We start from the raw sequence: 10,518 nt of genomic DNA on the forward strand, positions 1-10,518 counted from the left end.
AAGATTTTGTTACTGACAAATTATTAAACAAGCACAGTGTACTCTTGGGTGGTCTACTTGCAAGTCCATGAAAACCAGGGAAGAGGGTGTGCCTGAGCACTGCAGCTGGGGAGACAACGGCTCACAGGCCCAGTTGCCCACTTTTTGTGCCTCTACCACCCAGCAACAGAAGGGATGCAGTCAAAGCAAAGGTTTTTTAAGTGCATTCAAAAGTGCTCTTGTATAATATTGAGGTATTTCCAGGAAATGGGTGCTGCTCGATGACCTAACCAGTGAAAAAAGTTACCAAATTGGGCAGTTATTTAAAGATAACAAAATTTGTGGTTACAAATCACATCCTCCTTCCAAAAACAGTCACACTGCGCATTCCAAATCGGTCTTTTAAACAAGCAATGTAAATTGTCTGGCAGTTGACTAGAATTAAATAGCTTATTTTGATGTTGGTTTATGTGAACACAATTTATTTTCTCAAGGAAAACTCATAGTTCACCATTGGAGTATGTTGATACAACCAACATAAAGATAAAGCTTACCATGAATTTGGTACTTCTTATTGCCAGGCAGTGACACAACCTTTATTTTTGTATGTTTATTTAAGAAGTTCTATGTTTTCAAAACAATTCCTTGGACTCTTAATATTTATGCAGATTTGTATTCATTACTCTTCACCTGTGTCAATAACAATTCTCCACTTCTGATGTAATTACCATTGCCTCAAGATTGCTCTAAGTGTTTCCAGTTTTATTAACTCCTAAAAGAGCCACATGTCCCTTCTGTGCTGCCAAACCTGCTCACTTCATGCCTCATTTCCATTTGCCCCATGGCTCACGTGCCACGTGCCTCTCCATAAGCACACACAGAGCTTGAGACAGCTGTGATGCAGGAAGGTGCATTCCTTTTTGTCCCCCTAGTTTTGTTCACAGAGGTAGCAAATATGCAAATCTGGTATTTTGCTTAGAAATGTCAGTTTAAACATTTTGCTGTCATTTCAAAGCACATACACAGGCAAGCACACACACACAAATTCTTATTTATATGTTATGTTTGAACAGCTTGAACCCAGCTTCCCCAGAAGCATTTTGGGGATGCTGATCTCTATCAGACCTGTTCTTCAGTCAGCCTGACACACAGCAATGGCTAACACAGTGTGAGAAGGGTGAGAGAAAAGCACAGACATGCCTGAACCTCCTAGAGAAGCTGGTCCTGGGAGGAGGATTATCCTTTCCAAACTTTAAAACACAGTGCAGCTAAGGTCCAGGCTCCCTCTAAAAAGTTAGCTTTAAGGAATGTCACAGGTCAGACATTAACTGAGGATTAAGGAGCTGGGATTCATGCCTTTGCATCTTCTTTTAGAGTACACAATGTGTCTCATGTAATGTTCAAGGGGCTGCAGCTCTCCTAGCTTTGAGCTATGTTTTATCAATCTAAAATAGATTTGATGCTGTTCCCAAGTCTTTTGGAAGGGCAAGGAAGTAAAATGTCAGCTCTCATTGCCTCCCCATGTATCACAGCATTATTACCTTTAAGTGTGTCACACAGAGGAGAAATCCAAGAGCTCATATTCCAAAAAAGTAGATAAGAAAATTCCTTCATACACTACTTGATACAAATCATGTCTCAGAAGTACTGAAGACAGCTGAGGAGCATGCTGATGAGTCACTTCAATTAAAGATTAATTTATGGTAACTTGGGAAAAGGAAATAAAGCCTCAGCTTGAGTTTGAGGTAGGAAAGACACCACTGGTTTGTAACTTGAGATGCTGCCCTACTCCTTGGAATGTGCTTGAAGCCAAGCACCAGGCTGTCATGGGATGGAGGGCCTATTGTAAATGAAAATGTTTGCAGCACATTTGGTCACATAAACACAGGAGGAGTTGTGACTAGTGAAATATTCTGCTGAGTAGCTGTTGGACTTACTCCCTACTTAACCACCAACTGCTGTCAATTACCCCTCACACAGCTACAATTACAGGCCCAAAGATCAGTCCCTGCATGCCTGAAGTATGTATCTATTGTGCTTTGATCCAGAGGCTTTCTAAAACAGTAGCATACTGAGACAGAAAAACACAGAAAGGATTTGCAATGTTTTCTAAATACTCTATTATAGATCAAGGAAAACAGAGGTAATCCTTTTTTCTTAGAGTATGTCAAATGCTGCAGCTTGCAGATACCTTGAAATTATTGCAGGCAAATTTAGAGATAATTAAGATACTAGAAGTAAAAAAGTGCAAACAATGGAAATCAGTTTGAACTGATATGAAATCCTGTTTAAAAAAACATCTATCTGCTTTTAATAGGTAGGTAATATTCATAAAGATCAAAATATACTGCTGGTTTTGGCCGTGCAATCTGCTGGGGGCTTGTGAAAAGGGACTTTTAATTATTTTTATCTTCTGCAGTTTTCCACAGCTGTTCATCTCGGTATGTACTCTCTTTCAAAATCCTAAGGAGCTTCTTAGAGAATAGTTTTGGGTTACAACTAATGTGAAAAAAACATTGTGCTGTCTCTGCTGAAGTGAATTTCACAAGAAAAGAAAAAAAATGCTTGTTGTAACTAGAAAGCTAATTTTTGCTTCCAAAGATCTGTAAAGGTTGTAAGAGCTCTTCAGATATTTTGAAGCAACAATGGAAACATTGGTTTTAACTGTTAAATATGGCTAAACTATAACCACAAAACATTCTCAGTAAGTACTGGTTTTAGTAAACAGGATTTTGAAGAAATACTATTTCTATTTTATATAGCTACATGATTATCCCAGACCACCTGGAACCTGAAATACCTCTTTGCACCCAAAATATTGTAATGCAAGTTCTATCAGTCACACATAATTTAATTGCATGTAATTTATTGTCAATGGTGTGAGTCACGAGGGACTGACGACCCTAAATGCCTTTTAGTGAGTGACCAAAGTGATGCAGGTGACTTGGGCTTCTTTCTTCTTCATGAGCCATGAGAAATACTGTGGAGCTCTTCACTCTTCACAGAGAGTCATAGTGGACTAATCAGCCAGCTTGACAGGCTATTTAACACTCAGCTGTTATCCTGATTTATTACTGGTAGTGGTTTAGCAGTGAACATAAAGAAAGAGCATCAGAGAACTACACTCTAAATTGCTGATACTGAGATACATTTCACTTGCTCCAATCCATCTTCAGTTTATCTCTACTCCACCTATTATTGATGTTTTAAGGAAAGTCAAACAGAGGATAACACTGTGAACCAGTGCTCTCTTTTAGACCCTGCCCTGCCAGGAGGGTCTCACGTGCCGTAGGTACTCAGCAATTCCTTTGCTGGACATCACAGCATAACGAGATACCCCAACAGAGCTGTCTTAATTAGTGCTTATGAATAGCCCGCCATTCCAAATGTGCCACGCTAAATTACTATCCGAGTGATTTAGCAAGTCTGGCTCATTTTGGCGGAAACCAGTCAGACAGCACTTACAAAAGGCACTGCCACCAGAGATTAGGCAGTGGCTCCCAACAGCCAAACACAAGGATAAATTACAGTTGACTGTTGTCTTCCACCAACACTGATATTGTTTGTAAGGCAAAAGGCTGTCAAAGGCATAGGCCTGGATCGCACACTTCGGAGGCATCAGTCATGGCTTCTTTTGTGTTTGCACTTCAACTGTTGTAGTTTGCACTCCACTAGAAACAAACAAATAACTAGCAAACCAACTCTGGGCAAAACTATTTTCTAATTACCCTAGAGCGATGGTGTTGGCCTCAGTGTAGAAGTGCCAGTGTAAAACTGCAGAAAAACTACCCTATGCATCTGGCTTTTCCTACCATTTCTCACAACTATATGTATTTAAATGTTACAGATTTCCATTCAGTGTTGATGCATTTATCAGGCATGATATATATACGTGTATTTTGCAACAAAATGCCTTCACCCTCATCTCACAAAAAAGGAAAGGGTTTTCAGAAGTAAATACTCTTGAAAGTAGAGACCACAGAGGTTAAAACTCACTATTTCAAAGTAAGTACGAAAATCAGTTACCAGATTTTCAGAAAACTTAATCTATGGAGGGGCTAAAATTTAAAAAATCTGGTCATAAGGGACATACCAAATGTAACGTAAGTAGCTGAAAACAAAAAGATTGGATAAAAAATTATTAAAAATCACCTAAACTAAAGCATATTCTAAATATATTGCAGATACCCACAAAGTCAGAGAATGGTTTTGAAACAACAGACTGCTTATACTAAACTGCAGAAAGACTTGGATATTCCTAACAGATACAACAGATTCCTATTCCTAAAGGATACATGTAGTTAACGACAGGCTTTCAGTCTGTGGACTTGCCATGCAGAAGTGGCAAGGAAGCCTGCTGTCCGCTGGCCTAAATTCCCAATGAATGGGGATTTGCATCTGCAACGGAAATGATCTAGGAGACTGCACAAAGAAAAAAAAAAAGAGCTATACTGCAGCCTTCTGCCATACAAAATGTGCAGAACAGTGAGTCTCACTGAACCTTCACATGCAGCATGAACAATCTCAGAATTGTGTTGTGTGCAGAAAGATGTGGTTCCTGCAACAAGGGTCACACTGGTTTCCTTAAATGCATTAAAAGCAATCAAAAAATTACTCATAGTTTACCTATTATAAAGGGTCTTCACTCAATCAAAAGGGAGGGCAGAAGAATTATGTACTTATTTGAAGACTAAAAAGCTTTTCAAAGAAGCACAGTAGACACGAAGGTCTGAAAAGCAAATGGTCTCAATTGGATTTTATCATGCCTGATCTGTACTCTGTCCGCTAGAACTGTTACAGCTCCATAATTAAAAAATAATAATGTTTTGTTCCAACATTCTTTCAAACAAAGCTGCCTTAATAAAGTTGGTTTGCAAATTAGGTGTGGACTATGACTCCTGCTCAGAAAGACAGAACCCTTTTATCCAAGCTCCAGTCTAACCCTCACCCCCACATCCACCCATCCCCTGCCCACAGCATTTTCCATATAAAACGCCTTCTGAAAGCTGCATGTGTTGGGAGGAGAAGAGAGAATGGTTCATCTGCAAACAACCTGGCACAAAACAAACTATGCAAACTTTCCTTAAATGTAAGGGTATCTGTTCCACCAGGGGTACAACCTGCTTGCATTTTGAAATGAACACACCGCAAGCTCACTTTGCATGTCTTGGGTAAAAGGACTATTTGCAGAAGTGATTAGAAAAGAGGCAAGTAAGGTCAGTCACTTCTCTGCATACCAGCGCTGTAGCTGCCAGAAGCCACTGCCTAAGCAAACTGGAAACAGGACACCTTGTTATTTTTCCCCTCCTTCATTAATATTCACGTGTGAATCCCCTGGGAACTGCCTGAAGTTCCTAGGTGTTACAAAATAGTGCTCACTGGTTCTTGTTAGTAATGCCTAGCGTATTTAATGCGTAAGCATTAAAGCAGGTGCTTACCAGGAGTCCAGTGCAAGAAGATTGCAGCAATCTTTTCTCCTAATTAGTAAGCATTTAGTGACCTTTGTGTGAATTTTTATCAACATTTTGCATTTCAAGGGAGAAAGAATTATGTATTCAGACATCAACTCCTAACACTTCACTTTTACTAGAAATGTCAAGGTTCTTTTGGAAGCAGATTCACACAGATTCATTGGATATGTACTGCATCTGTGAACTTGTTCTTAACAGAAGAGTCCATCTGTATAGCAACTTTGGTGTCGTATTCCAGTAACTTTTCCAGCCATCTGATTTGTGTACTAAAGAACAGTTTTAGGCCCAGGCTCACAAAATTGGGGGCTTTTACATTACACAATGATCTTTAGGTGTTGGTAAGATCATTCTGAGTGCTGGGCATGTTCTGAACCCATTCCTGGTTTGCTGGGCTGTTGCAGCACAGGTCACAGGCTTTGTTGCCTGCCTTCTCCACTAATTGTTCCAGTCAAGTCTTATCTGTACGTCCATAGGGTTCCAACCAAACATCCCATGCAATCTAAGTGGACTAAAGAAACACTCCATAACATAAAGCCAAGAATTAAAGTCTTAGCAAATGAAAGAATTGTTACTTTTAGTCTGGCTACAATCATGCTAAGATTTGTTGTCCAAATTAGCTAATAATTGCAGCTAATTCAATAATGATATAATGAGAACTACTATACACAAAGTTAGTATTATCTATACCTTTCTCTGGTCTCATGCTCCCCTTTCCACTGGGTTCAAAAGTCAATAAAACCAGGCTTTAGGAAAAGCAAGGGCTGGTTGTAGTAAGTTGTCAGCATCCTAAGTTCTTTGTCTTGACTACAGTGATAATATTAAGGATTTCTTCTTCCTCTTTGCCAGGAAAACAATGATGCACGTTTTCCCCTCCTCAGTCAAGGTCTGCTTGGGGTCATTTTTCATGTTCGCTATCAGTCTGTCAACTTGCTCCTTCTTTGTTGGCTCACAGTTCAGTGTTACATCTCACTTTACTGCAGGTTATAGGTTTTACCTATATTGCAGGTAAACCACAAAATCAATTGACTCAACTGCTAAGGCTTCATTTCTTTAGTGATCTGTGGTTGACAGTCTGTGCTTTGTGTCTGTGGTCCTGAGGCCCTTTACCATCCTGTGCTTGAATTTTCTTACCTCATACTTGCATTTTGGGAGGCCCAAAACACCCTGTTTTTTTAATCTACAGCCTTCAAGCTGTGGTTTCCAGATAGCTTAACTAATGTTTTATGAACACAGCCTAGCCACCTGTAGCCAACATCTACATGTTTTGGCAAGAACACTGGTACTTCATTAAAATTACTTTATAACTGGGCAGAACACCTCTTATTTCTTAGTTTGTTCAAGCATGACCAAAAAGCACCATGCAAGGCTGGCAGGAGAAAGCAGGAGAAAGCTAAACTGATTTTTTTTACACACTGCACAAATGACAAATAGAAGCATAGGCCATGCAGAAATCTGCCTAGATACAGAGTGGACCAAGAGAGAGAGTGTTTTTTTCTACCTACAATGATATATTTATCCTTCAATTTCTATATAACTACAGATTGACAATAACTTTCAAGCAGAAGTAACTATGAGGGAGTGTTCCTGGATGTCATTCATAGCAAAACTAGCATAATGGAACAGAAACATAGAGGTTCCTAGCCCACCACTGGAAAACATTACTTCTGCATGTTTGGCATGAGTTTCAACAGTCCCATAGGAGAATTCCTTTCTCATTCCTGTCAGAGACACTCCTGGGTCAACTTGCTTAATTTATCCTTGCTTCATTGCTGTACCAGTGCTACACTACTCTTTCAATATTACCCTCTTGGGAGGTGCAGGTAAAGAAGAAGGTCTAGAACTGTGAGTTTCCATTCCTTTCATTCCAGTCACCTAGAAAGCTGTTGGTGACCTGACATATGGGAAGTATGTTAAGCTAAAGAGCTGTGAATTTTGGATAGTTTTGAAAAAAACTACAGTTAAGTGGGAACAGCTGCTTTGCATGGAACTAACAGATCAGCTGTTTTAACAAGAGAAAGTCATCTTCCCATTTCATAGAGGTGGCAAGCAGAACCAAGAATCTTTTCCTTCAGCTTTTTAGATTACATTTTTCATCACTTTATTTCTGCAGTTTCTGTGACCCATTAGTAAACACTGGAGCCTTTTTAGGTTCCACTGGAAAGTTGGCAGCTCAGAGGGGACATACCAAGGACAGATGCTGGCACTGAAGATGCCTATTTTACTTGATATGCTAGGCATCGTTTAAACGGGGACTGTTTTATCAGTCACTATATTATAGAGACAAAATTCAGGAAAGGAATCTGCTTTTCCAAGGAAAAAGTTCTTGTAAACCAATCACTGATTTGAGAATATAGCCAAAGCTCAGAAGGAGGAATTTCCTGCAGCCATGAAGAAAACCAAAAACCAACTGGCTACCAGGCAAAGAATCTAGCTTTGATTCTTACTTAGTCAGTAGCAAAACTCCTGCCAACTTTGATGACAGTAAGGCTATAACCACTAGGGGTTAAGAAGCAGTCTATATATATATAAAAAAAAAAAAAAATATATATATACATATATATAATACAAGAGGAACATTCAATCTGGAATAATTATCATCCCTCTAATAAGGGGTTCAAATTACAGCAATTCTGACTCAAACTTTCATCTGTAAAAAACAGATAAATAGAGAATTATGGATTTCATTGCATTTGGCTGTTTCTTGTGAAACCAAAGTCCTGGCCACTCAGCTTGGGCACAAGTGATCCCACAAAGGATGGTATGTTTTGTAAGAAGTTGGGAGACTGTGCAAGGGTTGTCAGCCAAAATCTCCCTTCTCTACTGTTATATAACATGCCATTGGCATCTGAATGCTCCCACTGTTGACACAGTTCCCAAATGGGACCAGTCCTTACTCAGGTAAAGTCCTTTGAAGGTAAATAAAACTTTGCCTCTGTAATGATGTACTTGGGGCTCTCCATTAGCAGAAGAGACAACATGTTGCTCTCTACAAGTACCTGAAAGAAGGTTGTAGCAAGGTGGGGATTGGTCTCTTCTCCCAGGCAACCAGTGATAGAACGAGAGGATGCAGCCTCAAGCTGTGCCAGGGGAGTTTCCACTTGGACATTAGGAAGAATTTCTTCACTGGAAGGGAGGTCAGGCATTGGAACAGGCTGCCCAGGGAGGTGGTGGAGTCACCATCCCAGGAGGTGTACAAGAAACGACTGGACATGGCACTTAGTCCTCTGGTCTAGTCGGCAAGGCTGTGATCAGTCTAAGGTTGGACTCAATGATCCTGGAGGTCTTTCCAATCTTAATGATTCTGTGATTCAATGTCAGTGTATACACAGAGGTACAGCACTATATCAAGAGTGTACTACACAAATATACACTCATCAAATATGAAAAATTTTTATTTCCAGGAAAAAAAATGCAAATGTCACAACACAAAATGTCTGGGACTACATATGGTTATTTGTATTTATTTATAAAGACCAGAAAACAAAAGGCAAAAAACAATGAAAAATGTAAGTTATACAATGATTTCATGTCTTTAAAGATTTACGTGAATTAAAATAATGAAAAATAATTAAAGAAATATTCTTTTCACTGAGTGGTGGCTTGAAGAGACGGTATGCATTACACTTCTGATGGAGCAGGGGACTTTACAAACTCCAAGTGATCAGTAAGACGGTATCTCCACAGAAGGATGGAGTTCCTCAGTGCAATCATCTACCAAAGCTTTGGAGGACAAAATTCACAAAAAGAAAGACAAACATTCCTCTTTTAAGTTCCAGCTTATCAGTCTTTGGGATAGATCCTATAAAAAGATTTGAGTGCTCAAAATGGGATGTAGTTGTTCAAGGGACTTCAAATTAAAGCTGCAGTTCAAACCACTTTGCTCAACTAATTTCCAGAGATGCTTCCTTGCTTAGCTATAAAACTTCCCTGCAAGTGCACATTTTTGAATTAACTACATAGTAACCTAGTCTTTATAGAAATAAACAATTCAATGCTTACTTCACACCTGTGCTTGGTTTGAATCCAGCTTTGATGGAAGTTTGATGTTCTTCTGCCAATTTTCCTAAAAGGCTTATTTTGTAGATGTAGACATGTACAGATAATATCAACTACCAAGAGGATCAGGACTGTACAAAATGCAGCTGTGGCCATCATGTTCTTTCAGACATTTGCTGCTGGCTTAAGGTCACAACTGCCTGTCTCACACACTGCCAAGGACTCCGAAGGAACTTGTTACAAGATAAACCCCCACATCAGGAACTTAAGCACAGAAGAGAAGAATTTGCAACAGGAAGGAGCTAATTCCAAGCCTAATGGAGGTAAGGCTGGTTAGTACATTCTGGTGAGGCATCTCTCAATAACTGGATCATAACACTCACTCACTCCCTTTATGTGATGACATATGGCAGTGAACACCACAGTAAAGGTTCAGGTGGGTAGGAACACTTCACTGCTGAGCAGTATCGTTGTAAATATGAGATTAATCTGAGAAGCAGGAACTAGGAGCACAATATTGTCACCTGGTGCAATGGTGCTGGTCAGGGAAGAACAAGGCTCTGGTCCTTGCTTAGAGTATTGATTTTGTATCTCACAGAAAGACGTACAGTGCCCATGGTTGGATGGGCACTCCTCTTAGTGTACTCACAGCCAAATTCAAACACACTTGTCTTTCTGGCCCCATGAATCTCAAATGCTTCTCTTCACTGCTTCCGAAGAGTGAATTATGAATAGTAGGTGGCCCCCACTGATGTAGCTGTTAGCCTGACACTTAGGGGGTATTTTGTCCCAGTGACACAGAACCTCCCATCACTGAATACCCAGACCAAGGAGGGAACCAAATCTAAGTCTCTCATTTTCTAATGCTAAAGTAGTATCGAAAGAAACTGCCAGCATTTCCACTTCAGAAAAACTATTCTCTGTAAGAAAGGATGTCAGCACCTCTCCTCATAGCTGAGGTTCCCAAGTGGCTAAAGGGCCACTGCTGTTCTGAGACAGCCTTCCCTGTAGCCAGAAGTGGCCCAGAGCTTAGACTCACTCTATTCTGAATGACTCCAGTCATCTAGATTTG

Source organism: Corvus cornix, chromosome 2 (genome assembly GCF_000738735.6).
Source record: "Corvus cornix cornix isolate S_Up_H32 chromosome 2, ASM73873v5, whole genome shotgun sequence".
Taxonomy (NCBI): domain Eukaryota; kingdom Metazoa; phylum Chordata; class Aves; order Passeriformes; family Corvidae; genus Corvus; species Corvus cornix.